Source organism: Trichechus manatus, unplaced genomic scaffold (genome assembly GCF_000243295.1).
Source record: "Trichechus manatus latirostris isolate Lorelei unplaced genomic scaffold, TriManLat1.0 scaffold00059, whole genome shotgun sequence".
In the NCBI taxonomy this organism is placed as follows: Eukaryota; Metazoa; Chordata; class Mammalia; order Sirenia; family Trichechidae; genus Trichechus; species Trichechus manatus.
Window position 1 is genome coordinate 9,036,175 of NW_004443995.1, and position 17,785 is coordinate 9,053,959.

The following is a 17,785-nucleotide window of genomic DNA, read 5'->3' on the forward strand; positions in this document are numbered from 1 at the left end:
ATTGCCTCAGGACACAATCCAGTCTTGTAGATCAGGTCCTGCCTTACTAACACAACTGCTACCCATCCTCCCTCATTAACATCATAGAGACAGGTTTACAACATAAAGGAAAATCACGCAGTACCAGGAATCATGGCCTAGCCAAACTGATACACATTTTTGGGGGGACATAATTCAAACCATGACACACATGATCTTATCAATTGATGCAGAAAAGGCATTTGACAAAGTCCAACACCCATTCACGATAAAAACTCTCAACAAAATAGGAATAGAGGGGAAATTCCTCAACATAATTAAGGGCATTTATACAAAGCCAACAGCCAACATCATCCTAAATGGAGACAGTTTGAAAGCATTCCCCTTGAGAACGGGAAGCAGACAAGGATGCCCTTTATCACCACTCTTATTCAACATTGTGCTGGAGGTCCTAGCCAGAGCAATTAAGCTAGAAAAAGAAAAAAAGCACATCCAAATTGGTAGGGAAGAATTAAAAGTATCTCTATTTGCAGATGAGATAGTATTATACACAGAAAACCCCAAAGAATCCACAAGAAAACTACTGGAACTAACAAGATTTCAGCAAAGTATCAGGATACAAGATAAACATACAAAAATCAGTTGGATTCCTCTACACTAACAAAGAGAACTTCCAAGAGGAAATCATCAAATCAATACCATTTACAATAGCCCCTAAAAAGATAAAATACTTAGGAATAAATCTAACCAGAGACATAAAAGACGTATACAATGAAAACTACAAGCCACTACTGCAAGAAACCAAAAGAGACCTGCATAAGTGGAAAAGCATACCTTGTTTATGGATAGGTAGACTCAACATTGTGAAAATGTCAATTCTACCCAAAGTGATCTACAGATACAATGCAATCCCAATCCAAAGTCCAACGGCGTTTTTTAATGAGATGGAGATACAAATCACCAACTTCATATGGAAAGGGAAGAGGCCCCAGAAAAGTAAAGCATTACTCAAGAAGAAGAACAAAGTGGGAAGTCTCACGCTACCTAATTTTAGAACCTATTATACCACCATGGTAGTCAAAACAGCCTGGTACTGGTACAACAACAGACACATAGACCAATGGAACAGAATTGAGAAGCCAGATGTAAATCCAACCACCTACGAGCAGCTGATATTTGACAAAAGGCCCAAAGTCCATTAATTGGGGAAAAGACAGTCTCTTTAACAATGGTGCTGGCATAACTAGATATCCATCTGCAAAAACTGAAACAAGATCCATACCTTACACCATGCACAAAAACAAACTCAAATGAATCAAAGACCTAAATATAAAACTGAAAATGATAAAGATCATGGAAGAAAAAATAGGAACAACACTAGGAGCCCTCATACATGGCATAAACAGAATACGAACCATAAGTAACAATGCACAAACACTAGAAGAAAAACTAGATAACTGGGAGCTCCTAAAAATCAAACACTTCTGCTCATCAAAAGACTTCACCAAAAGAGTAAAAAGACCGCCTTACAGACCGGGAGAAAAATTTGGCTACAACAAATCTGATCAGCATCTAATCTCTAAAATCTGCAAGATACCGCAAAACCTCAACAACAAAAAGACAAATAAGCCAATTAAAAAATGGGCAAAGTTTATGAACAGGCACTTCGCCAAAGAAGACATTCAGGCGGCTAGCAGACACATGAAGAAATGTTCATGATCATTAGCCATTAGAGAAATGCAAATAAAAACTACAATGAGATGTCATCTCACCCCAACAAGGCTAGCATTAATCAAAAAACACAAAATAATAAATGCTGGAGAGGTTGTGGAGAGACTGGAACACTTAAACACTGTTGGTGGGAATGTAAAGTGGTACAACCTCTTTGGAAATCGATTTGGAGCTTCCTTAAAAAGCGAGAAATAGAAGTACCGTAGGATCCAGCAATCCCACTCCTTGGAATATATCCTAGAGAAGTAAGAGCTGTCACACGAATAGATATATGCATGCCCATGTTCACTGCAGCACTGTTCATGATAGCAAAAAGATGGAAACAACCTAGGTGCCCATCAACTGACGAATGGATAAACAAATTATGGCATATTCACACAATGGAATACAACGCAAAGATAAAGAACAACGATGAATCATTTTATAACAGAGGAATCTGGAAGGCATTAAGCTGAATGAATTTAGTCAGTCACAGAAGGACAAATATTGTATGAGAACACTATTACGAGAACTCAATAAAAGGTTTAAACCCGGAAGAAACACATTATTCTTTGATGGTTATGAGGGTGGGAAGCGTGGGTGAGGGTTATTCACTAACTAGATAGCAGACAAGTATTATCTTAGGTGAAGGGAAGGATAGCACACACTACAGGGGAAGTCAGCACAACTGGACTAAACAAAAGCTAAGAAGTTTCCTGAATACAACCCAACACTTTGAGGGACAGAGTAGCAGGGACAGGGGCCTGGGGACCATGCTTTCTGGGGACATCTAGATCAATCAGCATAACAAAGTTTACTAAGAAAAAACGTTCTGCATCCTACTTTGGTGAGAGGCGTCTGGGGTCTTAAAAGCTAGCAAGCGGCCATCTAAGATGCATCAATTGGTTCCAACCTACCTAGAGTAAAGGAGAATGAAGAACACCAAAGTCACAAGGAAAGTATTAGCCCAAGCGACAAAAGGGTCAGGGGCACATAAATCAGCAACTGCATCATCCTAAGACCAGAGGAACTAGATGGTGCCTGGCTACCAGCAATGACTGCCCTGACAGGGAACACAACAGAGAGTCCCTGATGGAGCAGGAGAAAAGTGGGGTGCAGAACTCAAATTCTAGTAAAAAGACCAGACTTAATGGTCTGACTGAGACTGGAGGAACCCCGGAAAGCAGGGCCCCAGGGCTCTCTGTCAACCAAGCACTAAAACCGTTTCCAAGGCCAGCTCTTCAGTCAAAGATTAGATCGGACTATGGGACATAAAATGATATTCGTGAAGAGTGTGCTTCTTAGCTCAAGTAGATACATGAGATTATATTAGCAGCTCTTGTCCGGAGGTGAGATGAGAAGGCAGAGAGGGTCAGGAGCTGGTTGAATGGAAACAAAAATTCAAAGGTGGAAAGGAGGCGTGTGTTGTCACAGTATAGGGAGAGCAATTAGGGTCACACAACAATGAATGTATAAATTTTTGTATAAGAGACTAACTTGAATTGTAAACTTTCATTTAAAATACAACAGTAAAATAAAAATAAAGTATTTGGTTAAAATTTACCTAATGTGCTTCCCAATGGTACTGGTAAAACTAACAGAAAAAATGCTAGTGGCATTGCTTACATGAGATTGTCATATTTGTGTATTTAGTCCATTTTTCATTAGCTATGGGATTATGGAACATCCTTCAACAGAGAGAACTCAGGTGATACTGAAACAGGATTCAAATCCCAGCTTCTCCACCTACTAGGAAATTTCTAGTATTTATTGAAATAGCAATACCTTGCATTAGGGTTATAGGATTAAATGAGAAAATGTTTCAAAAGCCCCTAGTAAAATGCCTAGTACATAGTAGATCTCAATACATGTTTATGGACATCGACTTAACCAAGTTTGAAGACAGAAGAAATATTAGACAAGATTCCTAATCTTATCTAGGTGACCAGATCAGTTTCATAAGCCAAAGGATTTGTACCATTTTGATTTTTCCAAAAGAATTTTCTCCACAGATTAAGATATAGATGGACATAAATGCCAATTATTTACTCTGAAGAAATATCTTTATGTTTATGTCGATTTTAGAAACCATATTAAAATCTCATATTTCTTTCTGAAGTCATATTCCTACTGAGTTGGTGAACTAGTCATCTGTATATGAAGAAGACTCATTTTCAAGTAGAGTGAAAAATGGTTTTCTTCTATAATCAGGGAGTCACCTCTTCATCCTCCCTGGTAACATCAGCTATCATGACTCTGGCTACCTAGCAACCACATCTTTCTAGATTAGACAGCTTTATTTGAAACAAGCGCCACTGGAGAAAAGGCAGCAGAAAACACTCCACACAGAAATAAAAATAAAACATGAAATAGCCACAAGAATAAGTACAATCAATGCTTCATTGGGATGCTAAACAATTTTTTTTGGTACGATTTTAACAAAAAGGATCATAGGTTTGTCAGAGAGCTGAATACACATGTATTTCATCAGGTAAGTACTTTGTTCAAAATTTTAGGCTAAAAGAACACAATTGATAAAATATAATGGACAAGTAGTAGTATAAGATGGGGCAATTCTGTTCAAACCAGAGAGTTTCAAAAAGCAATATACCAAATATTTCATTAGAGCTTTGTGTTACTAAATACAATCTTGATGCAACAGTCTGTTCTTTGAGTCTTTCTGTCTGGCCGTCTCTGGGTGAGCTAATTTCTATATTGAATTGTCTCAGCACCAAAGGTCTGACAGAACATAGGAACATTTAAACAAACGGTTCACTTTATGTGAACAGATTTACTACCGTCATCAGGAACACCGTGTCCCTCATGGCTTCATTTTATGGCCCATCCACTTGATGGGCTAGTTCCTGAGAGACTTGTTCCTTGACAGGGCTCATTCTCTGCCTAAGTCTTCCAGACCTTCCACACAATCTTCATCAGTCTTCTCACTTAGAAGCCAATATTTTTTCTGCCAAAAAAAGGTGATCAGAAATAGATAAACTTAATATTCTGATTGCCAACAGAGTAACTTATATTCATACTCAGATGAAGAAGGTACCAAAAGAATCATATTTTACAAAAATGATTGAGATCCTATCAACCAGGAAATATTTCACGTGAGTCTAAAGCAAATACTAGCTGAAGAAATTGCATATCATGCCCTTAAAATCTTGACTTACATAGGGATATGTTGTCAGAGAGGAAATATTAAACTAATAAAAGCTTTATTAATAATACATTAATAATGTTACAAATGTGTAGCATCTTAAACTTTTTGAAGTATTTTTATATGTCTTATATAGGGTTATCTTCAAAAACTTTGAGAGACAGAAAAAGCAAGCCATCATTATCCCCGTTACAGACGATGACACTAAGAGTGATGTGTTCGATGTCACAGTACATTAGTGACAGAAAGACAGCTATGACCAAGGTCTTCTAGCTATAGGCCTGGGACACTGAGGAAAATTTTGGGCTTTTTTGAAGAGGTCCACTCATAAATGTGCTTCAGTCTTTCCAGGTCCCTGATCTGTCCATTTTTATTTGTGTTTTCTTTCTCCTTTGATGCCAATGCCTACTGTATTTGCTCCCAACTTATAGGAGGACAGGTAAGACCATGTTAATTTAAATGCCAGGCTCTGCAGCTCTGCTTGCAAGGGATAGAGAATGACATAAGCATGTGATACATGCCGCTAACCAAGATAAGCAGGGAGAACTTAATCATCCAAAGGTACTGAGAGTGTTGTCAGGATCAGAGCTGAGCTCTCTGAATAAGGTGACCATGCTGAATTAGAAGAATGACAGCAAAATATAAACTGTATTCCTCTGAAGGACATAGTGAACATCTTTCCCTACACCTACTAATTCTCAAAATTATTATAGTAAGATTAGAAAGTTGGGGGTATTGGTGGTTCAGTAATAGATTTCTCTCCTTCCATGCCAGCGACCAGGATTCATTTCCTGTCCAGTGCTCCTCATCTGTAGCCACCACCCATCTGTCAGTGGAGGCTTGCATGCTCCTATGATGCTAAACAGGTTTCAATGGAGGACTAGAAAGAAAGGCCTGGAGATAGACTTCTGAAAAATCAGCCAATGAAAACCCTATGGATTACAACAGTCTGATCCACACCCAATCATGAGGATGGTGCAGGAACAGGCAGCATTTCCTTTTGCTGTGCATAGAGTTGCTGTGAGCTGGGGCTGACTCAACGGCAGCAACCAACAGCGAGATGAAGATGAGAAATCATTATTCTAGTCCTTAGAGCTCATTTCACTTGCAGAATGTCTCTGGAACCTAACCCAACTCAGTTCATTCTTTGAAAGACAAATCATAGCAATTTTGGGACTATTCTAAATTGGTTTGTCAGCAAGGAATTCCTTGACGTTTGATAATTTTAGCTACTTCTAGGCAATAAAAATAACTAATTCAAAAATCTGTCATGGAATTTATCCATAGCTTATTATATCATTTATTCACAAATATTTATTGAGTGCCCCCTATGGTTGGGTCACCTGCTATCTTAGGCCCATGGGTCAAAGATCCTTGGTCTTCTCCCTTTGTAAACCTTACATTCTAATGAGAAAAGATAAACAATATGCATTATAAATGAGTAAATCATATAGTGTATTAAACTGAAACCAAACCCATTGCTGCAGAGTCAATTCTGACTCATAGTGACTCAGAGCATACTAAACTAAAAAAAAACCTGTTGCCATCGAGTCAATTCCGACTCATAGTGACCGTATAGGACAAAGTAGAACTGCTCCATAGGGTTTCCAAGGAGTAGCTAGTGATTTGAACTGTCGACCTTTCGGTTAGCAGCCATAGCTCGCCATAGCTCTTAACCACTGCACCACCTGGGCTTCCCATAGTGTATTAGAAGATAATAAATGCTATGGAAAAAGAAAAAGACCAACAAGCTAAGAGGGATAGGGAAGGCCAGGATGAGAGTGGAAACAGGGTTGCCCCAAGGTGGTTGTGCTGAATGACTGAAGGATGGTGCTACCATCAATGATATTGAGAAGGTGGTAGGGAGAGCAGATTGTGAAGTGGGGGAGGTCTTGGGACATAAGGACTGAGTTTGAGATGTTTATTAGAAATTAACATCTAACATTTCCTTTATGTTAAGATGGAGCAGGAGACTGATTTTTGTTAACACTCATTCAGAACTTAGGGAGAAAATTGGAAACCTCTAAAAAAAACTGAAGAAACAGATGTCTAAATAAATCATTCGCTTTCTAATTAAAAAAATCTACAAATCTTAGGTTTTGATATGTAGGAAGTTAAAATATTCCTATACAGTTTTGATATACCCACATAAGAAGAGTTGTAGTACGTTTTACCTTCAGAAATGTAATAAACTTCATAGAAAAGACACTTGGGTCCTAAAGGAGTGAGAAGTTAACTGTAAACCATGTGGAATGTTTCATGAAGAGAAGAAATAAGCTTCTTTGGGGATACAAAAAACTAAACAAGCCCCTTTTCCTCCGATAGTTGTAGAAATTCCCATTTCCCAGAGGCCCAGATTCTAAAGAAAAGTATCTACACCTAAGGAAATGTTGGCAGTGGATAGAGCCTCCTGCCGAAGAACAAATGGCATTGTATTTGGGAGGGGAAAGTGATTGATTAAGATACCTTGTAATAATCGCAGATTTTATAAAACCCAGATCTCAAAAAAATGGTTACATTATCTTTAAAAATCATTTTTCTTTTTATTTACATAGTAAAATTGACAATATATTTACATTAAAAAAAAAAATCTTCCAATAAACTGAATTGAAAGACTTACAAGAAGTGAAGGAGTAAAGACCGCTGCTTCCATTAAATGCACTATGCCGTCAGGCAGCCAGGGGATCTCCTCCTTTGTATCACGGCGGGAGGTCTCCCTCATCTCCATCCCAGTCTTTACCCCAAGCTAAATATCTGAAGGTCACACAACACAATAAATCCTCTCATATCACCCATGGATTTTAAAAGAACTAGATTCATACTAAACAGCTTAAACACAAGGGATCGGAGAGTGTGTGTGTGTGTGTGTGTGTGTGTGTGTGTGTGTGTGTGTGTGTGTGTGTGTGTGTGTGTGTATCTGTTTCTAGGGGCCCTGGTAGCATAGTGGTTAAGAGCTCGGCTGCTAACCATAAGGTCAGCAGTTCGAATCCACCAGTTGCTGCTTGGAAACCCTATGGCAGTTCTACTCTGCCCTATAGAGTCGCTATGAGTCGGAATCGACTCGACTGGAAACAGGTTTGGTTTTTTTTCTTTTTTTTATTCTTTAGCATTCTTGGAGCCCTAATGGCACAATGGTTAAAAGCTCAGGCTGCTAACGAAAAGGTCGGCGGTTCGAATCCACCAGCCTCTCCCTGAAAACCTTATGTGGCAGTTCTACTCTGTCCTATAGGGTCGCTATGAGTCGGAATCGACTGGACAGCAAAGGGTTTAGCATTCTTATCTAGATGTATTAGTGGAGACTCAGCAAATGTTGCTTATTTATTGATCGTCGATTGCCCCCAAATTCAACTCGATTACTAAGATTACATTTGAGATAATTCATCTCCCATTTCACTTTTCTCCACAGAAAAATGACCAAAATAATGAAGGAGATAAATGTTGTTAATTTTTAAAGCATTTTAAAATTATTTCTAAGTCTGTTCTTCAATAAACATACATGGGTTTTTTAACAGATAAAAAAAGTAATTAGAAAAGAAAATTCCATTTACTTCATATCTATAGCCGAACTGAATCAGATTACATGGATTTGGTCAAGATTTCTGCTTGATTAACATTTTATGATTCGTCTAAAATGTCATGTAAATTTTAGCACATCACTGAGCCAAGCCAGATTTGATCTGCTAGCATTTTATTATATCTGACAAATCATAATTTGGCCTGTTTTCATTTTAGTGTTTAACTAATATAAAACAACAAATTACATGTAAACTATGATTAAAAACTTGTTATCACAAGAGTTGCTTACCATTATGTTGCTTTAAGCCTGTTTATTGAAGGAGTATAATCCCATTCTCTAGCTTTTAAGGAAAAGAGGCAACTATCTCAGTTAATTACTATTTCATTACTAGTACCCCAGAGCAAGCACAGTTAAGTGTTCAATATTCCAATGTAATTTGCAAGGACTTAGAAGAGCCAGGACACATAAATTTGCTCTAACAACTTAAGCTAATTGGCAACATGGAAATAAATACGAGAATTTAGTGATTATCCCACACTGAAATCAAAGGGATGGCTGACAGTAACCACAAGCCAAGAACACAAATCCAAGTAAACCTGTGATAGTTACAAGACACTTCAATGTGGATTTCAAATGAAATGATGTGTTCAAGTGGCCTCTGATAAAGCACTGTGCACACATAGCTGATAGGGAAATATCTACATTAACAAAGGGCCACAATGAGCAACAACTCTCTACGTGCCTTCACTTTTTCTAAATACACGCTAGTGAAACAGAGGAATCTCTCTGTGAATGCAGCAAAATGCCTCAAAACGTCACTTGCCGTACAACTTGGGAAAACCGCCACCCTTATAATGAAAAAGCCCCATTATATAGCACGTTATCTGAGTGACGTTGCATTATGGGGAAGTATTTCTACGTATAAAATAACCAAATAAACATATGCTAAGAAAATGATAAAATGCCATAGAGCACGGGCAGTACTCTACATGTTATCACAAACTATTATTATGTTTTTAGCTTGGGTGCCTGAAGTCATTAAATAAAGAATATACTCCCCAGAACACAGGTTTTCTTTCTTTATTATTATTATTTTATAAAAAGTTGCTAGTTGAAATATTGTAATGGAGTTCTGTACTAAACTGGAACAGATACTTTGCAATGAGGGAAGGACAGTGCAGTGAGGCAAGAAGTATTTACAGGGTGAACACAGCACCAGCATGGTGGGCACAGGCTGCACATTTGTCAGTACCTCTATGCTACTATTATACATGACAAATTCCCATGATGCAATGCCAATATCTTAACTTTACATTCTTATTTAAATGTAAGTCAATAGTATACAACTAAACTCAATCCCACCCCCAACCCCTTTCCTCTTCTCCAATCCCAAAGGTATGCTAGAGCCAGCCCATACCAGAGACTATAGTAGCCATGAGGTCTTGAGGATGTGGTTGCCATTCTACCTTTCCAGACTCATCTTCCACCCTTACTTCCATGCACCCACATCTCCTATGCCCCTATTGCAGCAAGCTGCCCCACATTTCAGATAACACACTGTTCTCCGCATGCCTTCATGCCTTCTTCTCTTTTCCTGAAACATCTCTAACTGGCTAACTTCTATTCATCCTAGACCCAGCCCAACTGCCATCTCCTCTATGAAACACCTCCAGTTTCTCCTCATCAAAAGTGGTTTAGAGTCAAGAGAGACATGCTTCAAAAAACCAGTAAAGCATATAAATATATAAAGAGAGAGAGATGTATCAAGGAAATGGTTTATGTGGTTGTAGAGGCTGAATGTCCCAAGGCCGTGGGTCAGGATGGAGGCTTCTCCTGACTCACATAGATGCAGGGGCTGGCAAACCGAAGATCAGCAGGTCAGAGAGCAGGGCTCTTGCTTTCAGGCTGTGAAGAATGATGAATCCCAAGATCAGCAGGCAAGGCCAAAGGTAAGCTCAAGTCCCAAGTACCAGAGGTCAGACAAACAGGAGCCAGCTGCAGGATGGAGGGCAAGTAAAAAGCCCACGGGCCTTGCCAGAATGTCCACTTATATTTGATGCAGGCCATACACCCAAGGAAACTCCCTTTCAACTGATTGGCTACTCACAGCAGATCCCATCATGGAGGTGATCACATTATATCAAATCTCATCATGGAATTGATCACAACTTCATATGAGTGCCAACCCACTGAGAATCATGGCCCAGCCAAGTTGACACACAATCTTAACCATCACAGTCACTAACTAGGGGTGTAACCCCTGTTTAAGAGATAAATTGTGTTTTCTTATTTGTAAAATTAGAATATTAACATCTGCCTTTCACTGTTAGTTGCCTCTCAGGTTTTTATTAAGATTAAATCTTTGTCACAGTATCTGGCACAAAGCAAGCATTCATAAGCTACTACTGTAATTATTCACACCTGTTCTTCCAGATGGAGCACTGGTGGCATAGTGGTTAAGAGCTTGGCTACTAACCAAAAGGTCAGCAGTTCAAATCCACCAGCCATTCCTTGGAAATCCTATGGGGCAGCTCTACTCTGTCCTGTAGGGTCGCTATGAGTCAGAATCGACTTGATGGCAACAGGTTTGGTTTTGGTTTTTTGATTCTTCTGGAATACTTTGTTTATAATTCTATAACAGTGTTTATCAGAATCTATGGTAATTGTTTACCTGTCAATCTCCTCAACTAGATTAGCTCAGCTCAGCTTTGTATCTCCAGTGACCAGAGGGGCTTGGCCTATAGTATGCAGTCAATACATGTGTGCTTAATTAATGTATGAACAATTAAGCAATCAACCATCCAATAGTCATAAATAACTGCTCTTTGTATTGTTATTCTTGTTATTAGGTGCCATTGAGTTGGTTCCCACTTGATAGTGACCCTATGTAGAACAAAACACTGCCTGGCCCTTCACCATCCTCACAATCTATGTTTGAGCCCACTGTTGCAGCCACTGTGTCAATCCACCCTTTGAGGGTCTTCCTCTTTTTCACTGACCCTCTACTTTACCAAGCATGACATCCTTCTCCAAAGACTGATCCTTCCTGATAACATATCCAAAGTACATGAGACAAAGTCTCACCATCTTCACTTCTAAGGAGCATTCTGGCTGTACTTCTTCTAAGACAGATTTGTTCATTCTTCTTGCAGTACAAGGTATACTCAATATTCTTCACCAACACTGTAATTCAAAGGCATCAATTATTCTTCAGTCTTCTTATTCATTCAGCTTTCCCATATATATGAGGTGATTAAAAACACAACGGCTTGGTTCAGGTGCACCTTAGTGTTAAAAGTGACATCTTTGCTTTTTAACACTTTAAAAAGGTCTTTTGCAGCAGATTTGCCCAATACATTATATCATTTGATTTCTTGACTGCTGTTTCCACGGGTGTTGATCGTGGATTCAAGTAGAATGAAATTGTTGACAACTTCAATCTTTTCCCCATTTATCATGATGTTGCTTATTGGTCCAGTTGTGAAGATTTTTGTTTTCTTTATGTTGAGATGTAATCCATAGTAAAGGCTGTAGTCTTTGATCTTCATCCGTAAGTGCTTCAAGTCCTCTTCCCTTTCAGCAAGCAAGGTTTAAAATATGCTCAGTTGAAGACTTCAAGTATGGCTCTTTCTTATCCATAGCTATATGGATAAAGTGAAAACAGAAGGTAGAGCTTCATAGCATCCTGGCTCAGACAACAGTGGCACCAGGTACTTCTGGAAAGAGAGGAGAAGGTAGATCTGAAAACATGAGGATCAAGAGAGTGTCTCTCTTGGAAAAACCAGATCTCACCAAATGGCCAGGCATGTGGGGCAGTTTGCATAAAAAATGAATTCATAGTAAAAAATTACAAATGACTGAAAGGAACAAACTACTGCAGAAGAGGATCAGTTGATGCAACAAACAACACAATTCACAACCCAAAGGTTACAGGTAATAAACAACCTAAGATTATTTTAAATGTGCAGTGAAATAAAGGAAACGACATAATTTATAAGGCAAAAACAGATCAAGCAGATTTATAAGCAACTAACCTAAAAGCCTAGAAATGGATATTATAATCAGTGAAATAAAAAACTCAGTGAATGCATTAAAAAATAGTCTGGCCACAAGGAAAGAATTCATGAATTCTAAGATGGATGTGAGAAAATAAATGCCCTGAAATATATCAGGGATCCCTGGGGGTAAAGATCATTGCACAAATTCAACACTTAGGAAGCACTTGGATCCACAGAGATGCTAAAAATAAACTAAATGTGTAGTAAATTTTATAGTCCACTTTGCTTTTTTCTAACAAGTTATTTACTGTATCTTGGGATTTATTGAATTGATTCTAATAACTAACATCTCCATGAAGTAGTTATCAATACTTTGCCTAACATTGAAAATAAAGAACCTTCATAATGGTAATTAATGATACAAAATTGTTTCAGAATCAGGAGAGAGTACAATGTTGAGTCAAATTCTCCCTCTACATCCCCGCCCCTAATACACCATACAATGAATATAACTCAGAAACATTAGGCAATCATAAAAATAATTTCTAACTTGTGATTTGTAGTTTAAATTGTGAATGACGCTTGATTAAACATAAGTCTGACCTTTTTATACTGGAGCAATTTTAAACATACATGATAGAGTTTCATTTCTCTCCTTAGACACACAACTAATAAAATTTGAGAATAATCATAAAGCCACATCACAGTTTTCTTTGTTAGAGAGAGGGAGAAGTGTACAATCTATAGGCAGTCATTTGATGTTTCAATCGATGAGGTCAAAGTTCCAGAGTGACTTCCTAATTATAGGTCAAGGCTGCCTATACAACCTGTGGGATGGTGGTACCAGTTATACAACTAAAATACACTAATAACAGCTCCAGGAAGAGCATATACTTAATCCTCAGGAGCAAATTCTTGGAAACACAGGATGAGCCAAAACACCAAAATGGCAAAGAAAAGAGCAGAAAGATCTCATCTCAGAGGTAAAAATGAAGGAGGATCAAATTCTAGACTTTTTTCACAGATATTATATATGCTTTTCATATGAACGTTAGAGAAAAGACATTTTGCACCATCTAACATAAGTTGTAATAGGGAAATGTGAAAAAGGATTTTTACAAAATCCTTTCCCTGTATTAGGAAATGCTCTCCAAGACCTTCACAAAGTGCGATGAAATAGTAACAAGAATAATAACTCCTTGCATTTAGGTGGCATGATTACAGTTGTTATTCCATTTTATCATCTCTACTTCCCTCTGGGTATGTGGGGCTTGTTCATTGTCACCATTTTACAGGGAAGGAAGCTGAGAAACCTAGTAGTTATGGGATTTGCCTTATGTTGCCTAGAGAATGGACCAAATAGCTTCTTTTCACTTCACCGCGAATGCTGTTGTTCTGAAGTAGCCATTGTTCTTAGGAAGGACTAGAGGCAGGACAGGGCAACACATCTTGGTAAGAAGAGTTCTCAGCTGGAGTTAAGATCATCGCAGTCTCTCTGTGCTCAGAACTGAACTCACAGTTTTCCTGCCAGGCTTCACCATCCACCTAGCTGTTCAAGCCTTGACTCCTTCCTCTCCCTCATTAGTTCAGATCTTGACAAATCTGCCTTCTGCATGTTCACTAATCCTTCTTTTTTCTACCCACTGTCACCATCATAGCTATTGTTGTTAGTTGCATTCCAGTTGGCTCTGACTCATGGTGACCTCATGTACAACAGAACAGAATGTTGCCGGGTCCTTCACCATCTTCATGATCATTGATATGTTGTGTCCATTGTTGTGGCCACTGAGCATTTTGAGGGCCTTCCAACCTAGGAGGCTCATCTTCCAGCACTATATTGGACAATGCTCTGTTGAGAGCTATAGAGTTTCCATTGGCTAGTTTTCAGAAGTAGATCACCAGGCCTTTCTTCCTAGTCTTAGTCTAGATGCTCCATTGAAACCTGTCCATAGGGGTGACCCTGCTGGTATTTGAATTATCAGTGGCATAGTCTCCAGCATGATAGCAACACACAAGCTACTACAGTACAACAAACTGACAGACAGGTGGTGATCATCATAGTTTGTTGTTGTTGTTGTTGCTGGGTGCCATCAACTCAATTTTGACACATAGCAACTGCATGTGACAGCGTAGAACTGCCCCATAGGGTTTTCTTGGCTGTAACCTTTACAGAAGCAGATTACCAGATATGCCTCCTGTGGCGCCGCTGGGTCCGCTGGGTGGGTTCTAACCATTAACCTTTCGCTTAGCAGCTGAGAGCTTAACCATTGCACCAGCAGGGCTCTTTCCATCATAGCTAGACTTCCATTACCTCTTGCCTGCATTACAGTAGCCTCCTAAATGGTGTGCTGGCCTTCAGCCTTGCCTTCTCCTATCTATTTTCTTCCCTGTAGCGACAGTAAGTTTCCCAAAACCACTTCTGATCAAGACTGCACTCTGCTATGTCTCTTTCAGCTGTTTCTCAGTGATCTCAGTAGAATGTCCAACTTCTTCAATGGCTTATAAAGCTCTTTTGGATCTGGCTCCTGCTTACCTATCCAGTCTCATCTTGCACCACTTGCTCCCTTACTCACTCTATCCAATCATGCCAAATCCTTTCAGTCCCCATGACACCATGTTCTTTCATCCTCTGAGCCTTGTCCATGCTGTTCCTGCTGCCAGGAACACTCTTCCTTTCCTCACCCCTTAGACGAGCCTACTCTTGTTCACACTTCGAATCTCATCTTAGATGTCGTTTTCTCAAGGAAACCTTATAATATTGTATTTGTTCTAATTTGCTAGTATCCCCTACCTGACTGTACATGCTATAAGGACAGGATACATGTATGACTTATTTACCACTGGAAACCTAGTGGTTTGCAGTGCTGAGTAAATATTTTACTCTACATAAACCAAAAAAAAAAAAAACTCTACATAGTTTGTAAAAATTTTATTAGAATATAAAAGTTACAAAAACATGTTCAAATCATAATAACTTTTCACAAACTGAACACACTTTCTATCCAGCACCCAGACTAAAAAATAGAAAATTGATAGCATCCCAGAAGTCCCCCTCCCCTCATCATTTTGCCCCTTCCAGTCAATATACCCCTGAGGATAATCACAATCCTGGTTTATAAAAGCATAGGTGAATTTTGTACTTGCTCTTACTTATGTAAATCATACAGTACATTCACTTCTGTTACTGAGACTCATCCATATTGCAGCATGTAGTCATAGATCATTTATTCTCATTACAGTAGTGCCCCATAAATATTTGTTAAATGAAATAATGAATGAAACCATGATCACTGAAATCTAAAAGAGGAAATAAGTCTCCAGATATTGTGGGATGAAGAAAAGGGACCAACTCCAATATTCTACCTGAGTTCCCTAAGGTTACACATAATGGTCAAATCATATGTGTCTTATGAAATCCCCCCACCAATGTCATAATAGTAAATTGAAATATAAGCAGCATCGGGGTCTACTCCTTTTCCATTGCCTTATATCTAAGGTGTGTCTACTCCATAACCAGAATCACAGAGCCGGGTGCAAAGGGCATCATTTGAATTATAGGATGGTGACTGGAATATAACCTTCCTGGATGTTACAAGCAAGCAATGCAGATGTTAAATGCTGAGTTACTTCCTGCTCATTGTGCTTTACAGTATCCCTTCTCACAAGCCAAATGGCCTGTAAATCCCATCTGTCAGGAATTAGAGGTGTACAATGCAAAGCAATTACAATTGGAATGTACAAGGCAAGTACAGGAAGTAGACAATGGGAAAGTGATGGAAATGTGACAGAATGGAGGGAGAGGGGAAGGATGTGCGTGAGCATCAGTTGGGAATCCTAGAAGGATTAGAGCAGTTCTCAACTTTGGCTACAAATGAAAATCACTTCGAGAAAATACCGATGCCTGGGCTTCCTCGCAGACCAGTTATTTCCGGATCGCTAGAGGTGGGGCTCTGGCGTCAGTATTTGTTCAAAGCTCTCCCAAGTGATTTTTACATGCAGCAACTGGTTTAAAACAAAAACTCAAAGTGAGACAATAAACAGACACACCTGTACTTGTTCTCAAAACTTTATTATGGGGAAAAATCACCTGGAGAGCTTGTTTAAATTGTGGGTTCTTCCAAACCCACATATCCCACCCCCTGAAGATCATAATCAATTGGTTTGAATGAGCCCTAGGAGTCTACATTTGTAACAAGCTCTCCTATGAGCCTGAGGTGGAGGAACCTAGGGAAAGAAATGGCTAATAAGGAGGAAGAAGGAGAAAAGAAGTGGAACTGTAATGATGAGGATGATTCTTCTAGTCTGGGCCACAGTGAGAGCACTAAATCTCAGTTCTGAAAGAGGTAACAGATTTTGTCTTTTTTCTCTTAAAATGAAGTTTGGACTAGGATAACAGAAAATATTTCATTTTCCCTGAAATTTAAATCTTTCTGAAAGCATTTGAATACTATCGAATTGGAACCAGTTACCTCTTCCCCTTCCTTTCCTTTAGTAGCAAACCCACCATGCCAGTCTGAAGGGTACACACTACTAAGTAGGTCTATGATGCAAAAAAATCTAAAATGGCAAGCTCTATGAGTGTGCTTTGATATGATGGTATTCTGATCCTTAGTAAGCGTCCTGTAAAATTAATACTAGATAAACTTTAAGAAAGCCAGTACAAACACTTTGAGTGACCAAATGGGAAGTTTGTATTGAACAACTTCTAGAGTTCTTTTCATTATAAACGATGAATAATTTGAAAATTTTAATGTTTTTTTTTTCCTCTTAGCACCTGCTAAATAATCTTTGGTATTCATTCATCTGCTTCCATAGTCCAAGAGACTGCAATGTAAAAAAAAAAAATTTCAGAAAGTAACTATGGTACAAGGTATTCTTCAACAAAATTTAAGTGAAGGGTGCATCCCTGAGCGTGCTAATGGAGTGCTAGCCATACAAATAAGGACTCGTGGATGAATCAGATTGCTGCCACCTGTGCCCTTCAGGACACTGCTCAATCTTTCTGTATTATAGTTCCCTCACCCATAAAGTGAAGCCACTAATTTTAGTAGCTCCTGTTCTCTTGGGTGCAGTGTATTAGGACTTCCATACACTGGTATTATTATCCCAAAATAAATTTCATAGAGCCAAGATTAGAAACATTTGAGGAGTTCTGGCAAAATGGCGCTCTAGGCAGAAGCACCATGCTGTCCCTCCACAGCAAAGATCTGAAAAACTAAGTCAAACAGAATACAACAATCCTGAAACCCTAAAACATCAAATTAAGCGATAAAGAACTCAGCCAAGAACCAAATGGAGTGAGAAAACTGACAGAGAATGGAGAGCGAGGAAAGATTCATGCAGAGGTCCCCTACCAGCTAACGCAGCACGGATCCACCATCTTGGACTCCTATCAGAGACCAGCAAAAGGGGGTACGA